Raw genomic sequence first — 16,293 nt, 5'->3', positions numbered from 1 at the left:
ACAGCATTCTCACCCCTATCAAAAATGCAGCGGTCACAGCCGGGCTTCGATCCCGCGACCTGCGGGTCAGCAGACAAGTACCTTTGCCACCAAACGTTAAATTACCAGCTGAGCTGCTGCGTAGGCAACCTGGCAAAACATTTCGAAAGGCATCAGGAGCCAGTGATGGTTTTCCTCGGAGAATGCGCACTTCACTGTCTTTTATGACGTGCACATAATCAGGCAGAATATATCTTGGCTGGAAGTGATGGTCGCACACCGTTGAAGTTTCAGTCACAGGCTTGTCCACCCTCCGAAGTCTGCGCTGCCGCTTTCTTCAGAGATTATTCTCCTTAGAATTTGCAAACAACGATGTCTTCGGAGCACCTGAGTAGCCGCTTTGGACACCCTGAGCAACCCAATGAGTATTCGTTCTCCGCTTCGACATGTCGTGAATTACATGTTTGTTAGAACGGGATATCACACAGAGTACAGGATCCGCCACGGTCCGTATGAGAGAATGCTGCAGAGTACACTGCCACACGTGCAGTAGAGTAGCTTGCTAGAACTGGAAATTACATTATACTGCCTGCAAAAGGCGCTCATCGGCCCGCAAGAACGCGGTACGCATCACACAAGAACGCTGGTTGAGAAGCACGCGCACAGACGAGTGGAATAAAAAAAGCGCATTTTGTGTTCTCCAGGATCTCTCTCTGGTCGTCGCTGGCCCTCTTACCTATATCGCCCAGACTGAAATTTTTTCGAACACTAGCGACTGACAAGAAAGAGACAGCATTATGCTTACCGTTTCTGGTATTGGCATAATTGTACTTTGAAACGCGCGCATGGCTAAAAGTTATACAAAACTGCACGGTACTAGATGTAACACAATAGACGAAACGGCAGAAAAGCAGCATAATTCCTTTTGAATGTATTGTTGGGCTCTTACTGCGCCTTATGATAGCCCGTATTCATGTTTTCCACACGCCTTGGTCAGTCCAAAATTCAATTATGCACACTCGTCGCCCAGTTCCATGGCTTCCACAAAATGTGGGCACAACACTTCTTTGGCATAACTACTGTATTCGCAGTGTTGCCACTCACCAACGAGCAGGAAAACACAACCAGCACACATCACAACTCTGAAAAGCCCGGCGAAACACAGAAAACGTTGCAACGTTTTTTTAGGTGCGAATGCACTTTATAAGTGACCCTGAATATGCCGTTCGTGGTGCGCCTCCTCCTCTCCCCTAGCAACTGTGCGAGGAGCAGAGAGGAGCGTCTGTAGAAACGGCGCAGCAACGTCACACACCACGTGATTGCGCGTGCTCCGCCCTCCTTTCCGTGGCAACGCGCGCCCACGCCGGCTCCCGCACCGCTCTCCGCGCCGTGACGTCACGGCGCACTGTACATCTGGCGTCTCCGCGCCGTGGCAGCGCGCGCCGCAACGCCCTCTTGCAGCCCTCTCCCGCGCCATGACGTCACGGCGCCTTGCAGCTGGTGTGCCTCTCACCCCTTAATTTTTGCACTCTCTCAGCGCGCGACTCTATCCTCGCCTGACAGCTCTTCTCACCGGTACTGCGCCCAAGTGGTTGTCTCTCCACCGCTCCTCCCCTCACCAACAATGTTTCGCTCCACCGTCCCTGTGTGCGCGTGCGCGGCGCCTGAGCGTCAGTCCGTATGTCAACGTCTGCTGGTAGCCGCTCGCTCTCACTTCTCGCTCCCAGTTTGTGGGATGACCAGCTATGACGACTTGCTGCAATGACGACTTGGTCGAAATCGGCAAGTCTTCGTAGGTATAGATCTATCGCAGGCATCAACTTCGACTGCGATACCTCCAACTACAAGTACAATGCAATCAAATACGAGCATTGCACGAGTCGTTGAAGATGTCGCGCATGTTGAAGACAAGGCAGCTCAGCGAAGGGCCCGTGATGCCGAGCGCAAGAGGGCGAAGCGGGCCGTGGATCCCGAACTCCGCGCGTGGGAGGCGGATGGGCGACGTAAATGGCGCATCGCCTGCGGTGATGACGACCGGCGGCGAGACGCCGAACGAAAGCCGACAAAACGAGCCCAGCCCCAGAGCCGATCTGGCGGGGGGCTCGGCTTCGGTGGGCTCGGCTTACTGGCGAATGCCAATGGATTTTAACTAAACTCCCCCTCATAGCATCTTCCCGTGCATTCGCACCTAACAATGTTCACCCTCGGGGGAATGCTTGGGAGTTTTTTTTCTCACGCTTCTTCCAACAGCAAACTCAGCATGGGATGCCCGCTAGCTCGTCAAGAGTCCGACACAAGTACAGCGTCGGAGCGAAGTGATGCTGCAGGGACTGAAACGCCGATGCGAGCGCACCACCGAATGCTGGCGTTGGTTGCGCTGTGGGCTACCACTGCATACGATGGCCGCACAGTTGACATATGCAGTAGAGCTTCCAGGCCATGACGAAATTTCTGTAAGTGGCATTGGTTCAATGCTCCAAACACACGCGTATACACACGCACTAGGCGACTTCCGCACTACCAGTGCTAACCAAGAACACGCTGTCGGTGCGCGCTCATTTGGCACATATGACATGAAAAGGCGCACTGGCACCACGAGATATCATAGCGACTGTCCGTGTCATCTTGGGCTGCCGAGACAGCAGGCGCGGCCTGTCGATCGTGTCTCTAGAGTATATTCTCGTTCACTGTATGCTCGACCATAAGGTGCCTCACATCTAAAATCATGTTCCCTTCATCGTAACATTTTCAAGACAAGTTTTTCGAAAATGTCGTGCCATCAGTCGTGCATTCGATTACCTATAACCTGGGACAATTCCTACTCTAGGAATGCCGTCATGCTGTTTAATGGTGCAATGTGCAATTACATCGAACGATTGGTAAACAGGAGTCGTAAATATTTGTTTTTCAAAGTGAGAAGTGAGAAGGTCCGATGACCACGGGTATTAGGCGATTTGGTGTACTCATTAATTTACATTGCTACACCTTCGCACCAGGGGTGTTAAAGTATAGAAAGGTTGTTTGGGAGGAGGAGAGGTCAACCGGAATACACTATGTGTATATATATATATATATATATATATATATATATATATATATATATATATATATATATACACATAGTGTATATATATATATAGATAGAGAGAGAGAGAGACAGAGAATGAAGGCAAGGAATGTATAGGGGTAGTTATTAGACCCAAATGTAATGTAAACGTCAAGAAAAAAGTGGGTGAAAAGATAACTCGCCATGGGAAAGAAACAAACCGGCGACCTTCAAATAACACGTCTAATGTTCAACTACTGAGCTGTACCATGGAGCTATCTCTCCAGACACCTCATTGGGTATATAAGTGAATTTTCAATATGGGAGTGTCAGTCAGTGCCACCAGTACACTCTAAGGCAAAAGGGTGTTGAAATGGTGTATGGATCGTTCTTTTGGAGACGAATTGAACTGCCACGCAAATAATTATTTTAAGGACTAACGGCACCGGGTCTAACAGTTAGTCCCCTCAAACGAGCTCAAGGGACTAAGATTTGATCCTCACACTTACACCTTAGTGAGTAACCATTAGTCCCAAAGTTCAACTCAAAAGACTAACATTTATTTCTCACATTTGCACCTTACCCAGCAACCGTTAGTCCTCACAGTTGTAGCTCACCGGACGAACGGTTGATCAACTCAAATACTCCAATCGGATGCAGTTTTTAACTCCAGTTCAAACAGAGTTTTTCCTTTTCCGCCAGGCCTAGTACTTTTTTCGCCTGTTTTTCTGCGCAGTCAGCAACAAATAGTGCAGAAAAGAACACACGAAAAAGTAGTCAGCCACCTATGTGTCAACCACCTTTCGTAGTCACAGCAACAACAAAAGAAGAAAGTGAGACATCTCAATTTTTTACTTTTCTACATTCATAGAAGTGTCTTCATTCTTTTAAGTGAATTCATGGTGAAGTGTACAAGTCCAGTCTCGTTGTCACATCTTATTCGCTCCTTGTGGAGCTGCTCCGACGGAAGCAATAGATGACAGGCATTCCAGACGCCAGTGCACACAGCCTTCAGCCTGTTGTGTTTCCACGACTGTACGTACAATAAAATAGTTAAAATAGTTAGAAAAACTTGACAGAAGATGAAGATGCACGCATATCACAAGTACGTGCAATATAAAAACATGTTTGCAAAATATGACACAAAATTAAGTTCACCTTCACATATCGCACAATCCTTCTGAAGCTACTCTGACGAAAGGGATGGATGGCAGGCATCGCACCCGCCAGCGCACACAGCCTTCAGTACAGTCTGCGCCCACGGCTGCACAATAAGTATATAAAATAGTGAGTCACGCGTGACAGAGGGTGAATACGAATGCACATGAGAAATACGTGCAAGGTGAACTAATACATACGTGAGATGTGACATGCTAATAATTTCACCGCGATGTCACACAACGTCAGACTCATTTCGATCCCCGTAGCGCAGCAGCTTAGAAGCGGTGGCCACAGCCACAACTTCGTGAAACACTGTGCCGCAACAGGTCGGCGAGTCCTAAGCAGCGAGCGACGTTGTTCAGCTCGAGGAAGCGAACGCGAGACCACACATGGCGCTGCACTTGGAGTGTCTACCGCCAGCGAACTTCAAACAGGAGAGCGAGCGTACGCTTGGCCGCTGCCACGAACAGCACCATGCTGGTTTGGAGCTAGCGCCGAAGAAATCGGTGGTCATGCGGCTCCTTTCCACAAACTCGAGCGAGTTCAACGTGCACACGCAAGTCCGCAGCCGCGGCCAACGGACGGCACCGAGCTGCTGCTACCGACTGACGGGAAAGCCAACTGTAATGGCGACCAATTTTCACTGACTTTCGACGCTAGCCAAAGGCCCGCCAGCCCATGAAAGTGCACTTACAACGCGTGATATACTACAACCAAGCTCGTTACGGGAACCCACAACGTGCTTTCGGCGAATCTGAACACAGCGACGAAGTCTCAGCCCAATTTTGTCAGCCCGGAGCTTATCGCGGTGGCAAAGACAGGCGAGAACTTGATAAGCGAGTGTACGGGAGGCCGACCGCAATGGCGTTCGCAAAGCACAGGCGAACGGCAGACGTCCATGCTTACCTTCGCAGTGCATTTATTGCGTGCGATATACAACACGACTGAGCCCGTTGCCGGTAAGTGCGATCCGTATCGCACACGTGACAAGTAGAGTAGAATAAAGAATGATAACCCATTCGCAAAAGAATCCAGCACTGATTTCTGCCTTGAGTCGGACTGACGTATATATCGGATAGGCCTGCTGTTCTCTCGGCCACAATGTTGGCCTTCCCAACTATTGCTGTCGTGTGTTGGTCGTGACTATATTGAAGCCAGAGATATAGAGCGCGGCGTGGTGACGTGTCGAGCCTTGCTCCGGACTTCAGGGGTGCAGCGAAACGTAAAAGCAGCAGCCCACGCTCTTCCAAGCGTACGCACAAGCACCACGTCGTAATTCCTAGATCGTCGAATCCAGGTGCCCGTGGTCGAGCACTCCGAGCGCGACGCAACGCGAACCATCGCCAGCAAAATATGGGCAAATCTGAGCCAGGAGAAGAAGAGGACGGCTGGTGACCTTGGCAACGCATTGCGCGCTGCCTGCATTCCCTGTGCGGTTCATCCCTTTGGAGCGTGCTTGGAAACTAAGTGGTTTGCATGCGGCACGCTTCCCTGTGTGGTTGCTCTTCAACGCTCTGCCCGTTCATCGCGCGCGCCTATTAAGCTCCGTTACTCCTTTTTCAGGTAATTTGGCCTTAGAGTGTAGCCATGGCTGCGAGTGTGGCACACTCTTGTTGAGCCTGTTTGGCGTCACGTAGCAGCTCAAGCTATTACTAACTGGCAGTTGACCAATAGTCCCTCGTATACAACCTTATGGCACCAAGTCTGCCAGTACGAGACCCTGGTTAGTAAATGAGAAAAGGAAGTGTATAATTATGGGCTCCTTTTTGTCAAAACACGGGAAGATGAGCCCCCTTGAGTATAGACTTCTTTCCCTTATATATATGATATATATTGTTACAAGGAACTTCTTTAATATTATGTTATGTATCATAACCCCCGGCAGTAGAAGCACCATCCCGGTGCTAAATCTACGCATATCTTGTCGAAGGGAGGTAATAGGGCTTTAGCCGAGCCACTTCAACGAAGTCGCTCGAAGCTGACGATGACTGTTGAATTGGTTGGAACAATATCGTATGTGACGTCTGTCACTTGTCGAACGATATGGAATGGTCCAGTGTAGGGCGATAACATTTTTTCAGACAGTCCCACATGCCGAGTAGGTGACCAGAGGAGCACGAAAGAACCCGGGGAAAAGTGCAGGTCCCTATGGTGAGAATTGTAGAGCTGTTGTCGATGCGCCTGCGAAGCCTGTAGACGGTTGCGGGCGACTTGCCACAGGTGGTCGGCGCGGGCAATGGCTACCTCGGCATATTCAGTGGCCGCAGCTAGCAAAGCGTCTAAGGGTAGAGTTGGGTCCCGGCTATATGGGGATAGAAGGGTGAATAGCCGGCAGTGTTGTGACGAGATGAATCGTAGGTGAACGTGACATACGGCAAATGAATGTCCCCATCCTGGTGGTCTGGCGCAACGTATTTAGCAAGCATATCGATTAGGGTCCTGCTGAGGCGCTCAATGAGGCCATTTTACTGGGGATAGTACGAAGTAGTAAATTTATGCTTGGTATGCGAGACCTAAGGATTTCATGAATGACAGCTGATAAGAACGTGCGGCCACGGTCGGTGAGAAGTTGGCGGGGAGCACCGTGCACTAATATTATGTCGTACAGCAGAAAGTCCGCAACGTCGGTAGCGCAACTGGTCGAGAGTTCTTGTGTGATTGCGTACAGCGTCGTGTAGTCTGTGGTAACAGCAATCCATTTATTTGCGGCTGTGGAGAGAGGAAAGGGCCCAACAGCCCTACTGGAACGTTCCGTAAGATGCGGAGACCTCACATACGGAATTATTGGAATATGGAAGAGGTATGATGCGGACTCCGCATAAGACGTATGATGCGGACTCCGCATCTTATGAAAAGACGTATCATGCGGAAATTACTGAAATGTGTGCATGTTACGTCTGAATCTAGTGCAAAGCAATATAATGTGTAAATTGAATAGACGTCCACATCTTGAGTACATGCAATACTGTGTACAAATCACAATATTTCTTAAATGTGCATGATGAGGGATTGAATCATCGGCATCTTACTAATTGTCGTGATGCGGAAGCAAAATTCGCTTTTAAATAAAATACATTACAAAACTACTAAATTAACATGCTAGCGATCATAAATGGTGGTTACATTGCTACACATTAATGCAGTGTTCTATGCAAGACTTAAAGAATTTATAAAGTTACTATTATCAATAGAGAAGCATTCATATACACGTCAGCCCTGCTACAATCAATATGTTTTTTTATTTGTCTGTATGCTCCAGCTGTGAATAGTGACATTGCAGTGTTGATCGTACACAAATGAGGTGACTGCACCGCAATTTCACGAGCTCCACCTAAGCCACAGGATGGTGGCACAATGTAACAGCAATTTTAGAACGAAATGTTTAAACATAAATAATAATCATAGCACTGTGAAAGTGTGGCGCTGTGTTTATCTCATGAATGCCTTGTGGAGATCGGCGAAATGCTGCTTGAGGCTCCGGCACCACTGTAAATTTCGAAGGTCACTGCGATAGAACTTATGTGTCCTTCATAGGCACCTGGAAATGAAAATATTTGGCACAAATAATGTCAGAGACACATGTTAGCACAATAGTTTACATGCACAAGAAATATTACACACAGAATGAAACTGAAAATTTAAGGCACACAATCCTTCATGTTATGCATATGTGAATAATAGAAGGAATGAGAGTATAAACTAGTTCTGCCACATCAAAAAAAAAACAGCATGCTTATCACAGTGAAAATAACTAGGTTGTCACGATTTTCAATGGTAGAGATAATCGATTATTATGTCCTTATGAAATTATGATTTAAACGCTTCCTGCACAGTAAAACTTTAGGAACTGCAAGTGAAAGCTCTCAATGTTCATTTAATAGTGTGTGCATGTACATCTGCTGCCTTTATACTATACAGTTTGTGCACAAAATTGGCATCTTGAACAATTTTGAGAGTTAAACCTATGCAACTTATGAAGGTTAAAGTCACCATGAAAGCAAGCAGGACCAGGCAAGTGCCATTAAAAATCTGTCCAAGCCAGATAACTATAATCGAACTGCACACATATAGGGGAGCAAGAGTACCAGAAATTCGGCTGCTGACCCGCATGTCGCGGTATCAAACCCCGGCTCCATTTCCGATGGAGGCAGAAATGCTGTAGGCACGTGTGCTCAGATTTGGGTGTACGTTAAAAAACCCCAAGTGGTCGAAGTTTCCAGTGCTCTCCACTACGGCGTCTCTCATAATCATATAGTGGTTTTCGGACGTGAAACCTCACATATAAATCAAGAATAACAGAAATAAACTGCCAACAGAAAAGTAGGGTGCATGTGCTATCTGTAAGTGCTTACACCATACTACATACAGCATGCTCATTTCATTTCAAATACCGATATTGAAAATAACTGCTCTATTAGGAATGTAAAAGGTAAGGTAGAACTGAACGACTCTACAAAAAGTGACCCTATTATGACATCACGTTTTCGTATAACAAAATTGACTAAGACTCTCAAATATCATTATGCAAGGAAAAAATCTTCAAAAGAACAATCAAGTTTGAAGTCATAATTATTTATATGGCTACTATGACTATAACCAAGAAATCGACCTCAACATGGCTAATGTTAGTTTTTAAGGCCTATGTTCACTAGACAATGAACTATACCACAAAAAGCACAGCGTTCAGGCAAAGCACCACACAAAAAAAGAAAGCAGTCCTTTTTGTTATTACCTACAATGCCTTTAAAGTGGTATTTTTACCTCTACTTTCCGCTTTTTATCTAAGTAACTGGTGTGAAACAAGTTAGCTGAAAATGCACTGTGTCTCCAAAACCTGTTGGTTGAATCTGAATTTTTTAAAAATGGTGAAGCTTGCACTAAATTAGGCTCCACAAGCCTTGGAACAGTGAGACTACATGACTCTTAGGACTACTTCGTTACTTGTGTTTTGTTTTTCTGGGCTTAAGCATAAAGACAAGGGCTTAACTGAATTGCTGCTAACAAACAAATGCTTTCGAAATTTCCCGAGCGTCAAAGGATGCTCAGCCATTTGTTGTTTTTCGCACTGGGCTATTCTACACCAAACATACAAACCATACTGCCTGGCGACCATCACAGATGTATAGTTTAAAAAATGATGGTAATTTACTCTTCTGAAAATAGTTATTTGCAGAAATGTTTTGAAGAGAAAAGAGTAGTGGTCACGTGGGTACCTTCAGAATTTTGCAGAATGTCGTGCGGGTGCTATTTGTGAGAAAAATTTCAAAGTACCGCTTTTTCTTGCCATATCAAATTTGATCTACATATTAAGTAAAGATGCTTCTTAAAGTATTTGAAGTCAAGTAACATTAGTGCAATTTTCCTGCTCTATAGGCTTTGAAAAATTCAGCCAAACTGTTTATAGTTTGCATTTCTTGTATGGAAATACTGCATTTTGTATGAATATTTGAGCCACAAATACTCACTGCACAGAAGTTATATTTTACGAAAAAAAATAATGTTAGGTCCAGATTACAAATATCACTATATAATCGTTTTTGTCCACATTGGGATGCAATTTGAGCTGGGTGTTTGTCTAATTGAAAATTACTTTTATATGTAAGTTGAAAGCAAATAAACAGTTCTTGTTACAAGGCAAGTGTTATCATTACAATTTTTGTTTAAATGAGGAAAATGATTTTTGAAGTCTCCTATTGAGGGCCATGGAGAACTTCGGAACGGAAGCTGTCGTACATCAAATGCAGAAAACAGCCATCATAATAAAACTTCAAAAATTCATTTCTACTTTAAGACAAAGTGTAATCATATAACTTGCCATATAAAGAGAACTGCTTCCTTGCTTTTGATGTGGCGAAAAAATTGCACTAATATTACTGAGCTTCATGCACTACACACAATCACCTTTACTTAATACCAAGACCGAATTTGGTGTAGAAGAGGCAGTATTTTTGAAACACTTTACTTTTTACAAAAAACACCCAGACGACATCCTGGGAAGTCCAGAAGGCACCAACGTGGCCTAATATTTTGTTCTCTGCAATATACTTTAGCATTTTGCTGTTTTCAGAAAAATACAGTAAACGAGCACAATATTTTTTTTTCAAAACACATTTAAGACGGTTGGCAAAATGGCTGGGATGTTTGATGCGTAATAGCCTCACTGCCAGCATTTATTCTTCCGAAGCTCAAGCTATCACCTCTCTGTTACTGCCTCCCTCACATACAATGCCTGCATAGGAAAGAAAAAGAAAGGCAGGACCGACAGAGTTCACAAGGCAAGATATTTTCATGTTGGATAAATTCATTACCATAAACAGCAGCAAAATAACATTCATTTTGAGTAGTCCAAGACACAAGCTATACACCAGCATACTAAGAGCTAAGCACAAACTTTTCAACTGAACATGTGTGGTGATAGACAGGAAGCACTTATTGCAAGACTGATCAGTCTGTAATAAACTAAATGAAGTACAATGCACTGTTCAATCCAACACCACATAGGCATCTTTGCTATAGCAAAGCCATGTGTCATTGATTCATGCACAAGATGGGACAATGCAAATGTAACAAAAAAGGTGAAAAAAGAAAACAGAGGAAAAAAAGAAGAAAAGGGGAGATGCAAAGTAGGAGCAGTGTAGCACTACTTTTACTTTGCATTCCCCTTCTCTTTCTTCTTTTTTCTTCTTTTCTATCATTTATCTTTTTTTTGCTTCCCTTACCCCCAACCTCCGACAGGAGAACACTTTGTATCAGCGCAACCTAACTTGAAAAGAAGCAAGGGCTGCACTCTTCTGCGTTATAGGTTTTTTTTTCAGACAAACATTTCCAACAGGCACACACGCCTATACCAAAAGATGATGTCATTACTGACCCCATTTAAACTAACACGCCAAGGATGGCAAGGTGACTTCTAAAAAATAGGTCCTCCTATCGCAACATCGGCTAGCCTGTCTGAAGCACTTCTACTGTTCACCCTGATTACCCCACTAGATGTTTCCATCTGTCGACTCACATCTTCATTTTGGATAACACTAAGACGAGCTTACATTGATGAATACGCCGAAAGTTTAGTGATGTATCATGTATCAGATTAAGCAACTCTGTTAAAAAATTATTGATAGCTTGCTTCCAGGCTTTTTATACTGTAGCCTGAAACTTCGTAATGTCTTCTATGCACATGAACCAGATTGACAACGTAATGCACAACATGCTTAAGAATACTGCGAGGAACAAGATAACGACAAAACGACCAGCCACCCAAAATTTTCGCTGTACATGTTTATAAAATCTTCATGTACCCCAGACGAGGTGCTTATGATACAAGCCGAAAAAACCTACAACTAGGGCCTTGGAGTCTTCTGGAAGAAGACGTGTTGCATTTTTTCTGTAGAGGGCTTTACACCCATAAATGAGGAACAAAACTTCTGTATAATGAAGAATGTTGGCAGCTATCAGTCATAGAAAAACCTAATGCAGCTAATCTTCCCCGACACATCTGTACATTTAGAGAGGTGACGTAGCTTCTGTGATTGTGGCAGTAACTCCAACAGGACCAGTGCGAAAATTGGCACTACTTGGCTAGACAAATGTCCAAACATGCCTGCCCGACTCTCTCTAGCCATCCTGGCTGAATCTGACACATGATTTCTTAACTGCTGGCTGGACAAAAACAAAACCACTGAAGCACTCACAATACACAGCGTGAAGTTCCTCTGGAGTGGTCAACTTCGTCTTCTGCGATGAAAGAGCAGCACAGTGTACTGATAAGGCACTCCTTGCAATGGTTTTCAATGCCACACAGTGACCTTGCTGTTCCTGTCGAAGAGAGCTTCGGGAGCTTGGAGGGTGCTTGCTCTTTTCTGGGGGATGCTGCCGCTCCTCGTTTTCTGCTCAAGGTCAACCTGCATAAAGTTTTAGACGAGGCTTTAAGAGTTGTATATAATGATATACAAATTTTCGCTGAACACACATTTCCTCGTGGCACACTGAGGAATTTCTTATAAAACTTAAGGCCTCGCATATGCAAACATTTACAATCGATCGGAAGATGCACTCGACTCTAAAGAAGCAAGTTTGTTATGTAGTGTATATAAAGAAAGGCCATTGAGCACAACCACAACTACAGTTGCACACGAAAACGACATTTTACACGATCCTGTTTTTTTACATGGTCCATTTTATTTTATTTACACGGTCCATTTTTCATGGTCCTGTTTTACACGATCTGGTCTGCATGAACTCTTCAACCGGGCAACATATAGGTTGAAAGACACACACAGACTTTGAGACAAACCTAGTTTCCCGTGGAGCATTCTCTTGCACTATAACAACACATCTCAATCTAGTTAGTTGGTCAGAACGAGGTGAAAACAGCTCGCACTTGAAAAGCACGGGCAGAAGGAATGACGCCTGCACCCTGTGCTTTCTGTACATTCTCGTTGAGGGTGCAGTTTTCACCTTATCCTTATGCAATGTCGCATTTATAACATTGTTTGCTGCATAATCTTTGTGGCGTTAAAGTGTGTGATACCGTCATGTGTATCCCATGTAATTTATAAAAATAGAATACAAGATAGCTTGATTCAAAAATAACAAAGTGCATCCAGCGCAATGTCCTGTAGCCATTCTTTAGGCAAGTGGCAGAATGATTTATTCTTCAAAACATATCTTACTTGTAACCACTACAAGAGCTAGCTCGTACACTGGCACATTCTGTTTGCCTCTTCAGATTATAAGGTACCTTTTTTACACCAGAAAATCTTCAAGAAGAATAGAATTGTTGTAATTGTGAAGAAAGAAAAGTAGAAGGAAAAAAAGATATTGATTGATTTGTGGGGTTTAACGTCCCAAAACCACCATATGATTATGAGAGACGCCGTAGTGGAGGGCTCCGGAAATTTTGACCATCTGGGGTTCTTTAACGTGCACCCAAATCTGAGTACACGGGCCTACAACATTTCCGCCTCCATCAGAAATGCAGCCGCCACAGCCGGGATTTGAACCCGCGACCTGCGGGTCAGCAGCCGAGTACCTTAGCCACTAGACCACCGTGGCGGGGCAGGAAAAAAAAGATAACCTGCCCTGTACAGGGACCGAGCCTGCAAACTTCGAATAACATGTCCGATGCTCTATCAACTGAGCTACCATGGCGGCTATCCCTCTTCCATTTTGTACGGTATATATGTGCATTTATACATGGAAGAGTCAGTCACCGCTGCCTGTTACCATTATGGCGAGTGTGGGACACCTTTTTTTGCCTACTGGCAATTACGTTACGATTGCAATTACGTTACGATTACTTCCAATATCCCTATACTTCTTTGGCAGCATTATGCATCTGTCCGTTCTCAGAAAATCTGCTAGTCACAGGAGGAGGCAATAGTTCGCCCTCCCACCTAAATGCATGTACTTGAACACATGCACAACTGATCAAAAAAAAACAAAACAAGTCACACATCCCTAAGATTACTGAGATTCACTGTTTCAGATTCATGAGTAAAGGAAAGAACTATAAATTTAAGGGTTTGTTGTCTTTGTTGAACACATTATAATGACAACTAGCAGAAAATGATGCCAAACAAACTATAGAGGATGTTGTCAAAAGTAACTTTAACAAAATTGTGAAAAAAAAGTGAACAAAAACGTAACTTGGCAACGTTTTTTGACAATTGAATTAACATTACTTTTTATAACATCCCTTTATTTTACTGGGTAATGTTGTCGGGTAATTCTCATTATTAGAGTGGTGAGTATGCTGACAAAGAAAGTATATGGCTATGATACTTCTCTTGAACACCTAAATGTTTGAGGAACTTAAAAGCGAAAAAAAAGAAGCGAAAAAAGAAGCGAAAAAAAACGTACACACAATTTTACCAGGCTTTTTAACCTATTTTGAGACATAAAAGTGTATGCTGCCAGTAATGTTAAGTACCACTACTTTTGTCACACTATGCACTGTAGCAAGTGTAGTTAGAGTGGTGATAGTTAAGCATTAATCAAGCACGCCACCAACTGCGTTCACCTCAATGGTCGCGTATTTTAAAACTAAACCTGCTGTGTAGTAAAAAAAATTTCAGAGCATTTATGATTTTATCCAAATCAAGTTAAACCGAATTGGTAAGCAAACCATTTGCATAAAATCAAAAGGCATAAAGTGATTCATATATTATAACTAAGTGAACAATTTCAGCAACGCAGGGCAAAGTGACAACAGTTCTAATAAAAGCCCCTCTCATTATAACATGCATGAAAAGCACCACACCAGAATATTTTATAGTGCATGCAATATCGAGACTACTAGACTGTCTATTGACCTTTTAGAAGAAGGGTATCTCCTTCACGTTCAAGGGGCAAACATTCAGCCTTTTCCTGAGCTTTTCTGTGAATATTTCCTGAATTTCAGATATCATTAGGATTGATTTAGAGTAAACAGATTTTGCTTACGCATTGAAACCTACTTCTGTATGTAACTGCAATTATGGGTGCCAAACCATCTACAATTATTTTTAACATTTAACTTATTTTTTAACTGCAGCACAACTAGCTATGGGTGCCCAAAAAGTAGCTAGAAACAATACCTTTACCTCTTTGAGCCTTTTGGAAGTGTTCAGCTTCTCAGTGCTCACCATACAACATTTTTTTTAAATACGTGTTTGTGTGCCCACTGCTCTTGCTCCTTGTACAGCGAGGAGGAGGACATGGCAACAAGAGACAAGAAAGAAGCATAGCGAAAAAAAGCGAAATAAGCGAGGACCTCTTTTGTATCGTACAATGTGTGTAACATTACTATTGCGACAACATATAGACAAATTATCACGGCTATGTATCTATTGTAGAGTCATACACAGCTGCAACACCACGACTAAATTTCAACCTTGTGTTGGTTTAGGATCCCTTTAGAGTGGCAAGCTAATGATATCTGCATTTGTTTGGCACATACTAAGATGCAGTGAAATGTGATATGGTAATCTCATTTAGAATGCACGTCATGTGGCTTCATTGTATATGTGGCCACAAGTAACTCTGGTTGCAAAGCAATATGGCAGAGCCTAAACAGACGTCACCGACCAATCCAATCTGAACTTGCCTTTGCTACTTGCCCATTATCATCCCAGCAAAAAATGAATAATTGAATCTGCTACAGATAAGTGCTAGCTTATGCTAAGGACCAAGTATGAAGGGTGTTTTGTCATTATTGAGATCAGTTATTTGTTCAAGAACACTTGCTGTCAAACACAATTACATTGCTGTCGAAGCATCAAGACTCAAATATAAAGCAAAAAGAAGTGTCTCATTAAAAATTACAGGCCACAAGGCAAGATAAATATTTGATATACTTGGGATGTAAGGCACGCACAAGAGGTGCTGCCATATTATACTTTTCCTTGTGTTGAAACCTGCTTGCTTTACTCACCCAACACATCTGTAAAGATGCCGTGAAAACACCAAGGAGCTGATGCAGCAAGGTTGAACACATGTCCAGGGATTCCACCATTCCTAAGCAGCCCTACAGCCTCCACAGTCCTGCAACCATTTAAAAGATAAATATAGTTCTACCCAAAGTTCTTGGTTTACAGACACACATGCAAGACGCATAACCACTCTATAGGAAGTTTGCATGATAATGCGCTGGGTAGCAAAACGGATGCCAATATCAAGTATACCGCCCTGCCGCTTCTTTCTTTCCGTTCTTAATTAATCAATCCATCGTTATTAAATGTTCTCCCAATGTGAAGTGTACTGGCAGTCCGGTGAAGAATTGCAATGTATTTAGAACACCGTCCAATTCATGGCAAGTAAGCATGCAATAGCGTTTTGTCAGCTCTTCGCGAAAAGAGCATGAAGTTTAGCTAAAACCCATGTTTTTTATAAACACCATTCAATTTGATATAAAAGTTGTGAGCATTATGTAAAGGAACACGAATTCATGTTTAATCAATGATTTCTTATAATGTACTGATATAAATGCAACTAACTGAATATGAAACGATAAATTTTGCTCGAGAATTTAGAGTTATGAACACTATCGCACTTGCCTACTACATCTTGTCCAAAATAGCGGCAAGATAGGCTAGTTTGTGTAGGTGAGTAGTAATGAGCAGTGCAAA

At 43.5% G+C, this 16,293-nt stretch overlaps 1 long non-coding RNA gene across 1 annotated transcript; it reads right to left on the bottom strand.

The window, feature by feature from the left end:
* Positions 1-7,406: 7,406 nt before the first annotated feature.
* Positions 7,407-12,266, bottom strand: LOC142785257 (uncharacterized). The gene is made up of 2 exons (XR_012888895.1): positions 11,878-12,266; positions 7,407-7,724 (listed from the first exon to the last, which is right to left on the bottom strand). It is a non-coding gene; the product is annotated as an uncharacterized LOC142785257 (long non-coding RNA).
* Between the last annotated feature and the right edge of the window lie 4,027 nt (positions 12,267-16,293).

The sequence above is a fragment of the Rhipicephalus microplus genome, unplaced genomic scaffold, assembly GCF_043290135.1.
Source record: "Rhipicephalus microplus isolate Deutch F79 unplaced genomic scaffold, USDA_Rmic scaffold_20, whole genome shotgun sequence".
In the NCBI taxonomy this organism is placed as follows: domain Eukaryota; kingdom Metazoa; phylum Arthropoda; class Arachnida; order Ixodida; family Ixodidae; genus Rhipicephalus; species Rhipicephalus microplus.
The sequence above is the reverse complement of the archived record's forward strand: the minus strand, read 5'-3'. Positions and strand labels throughout refer to the sequence as shown.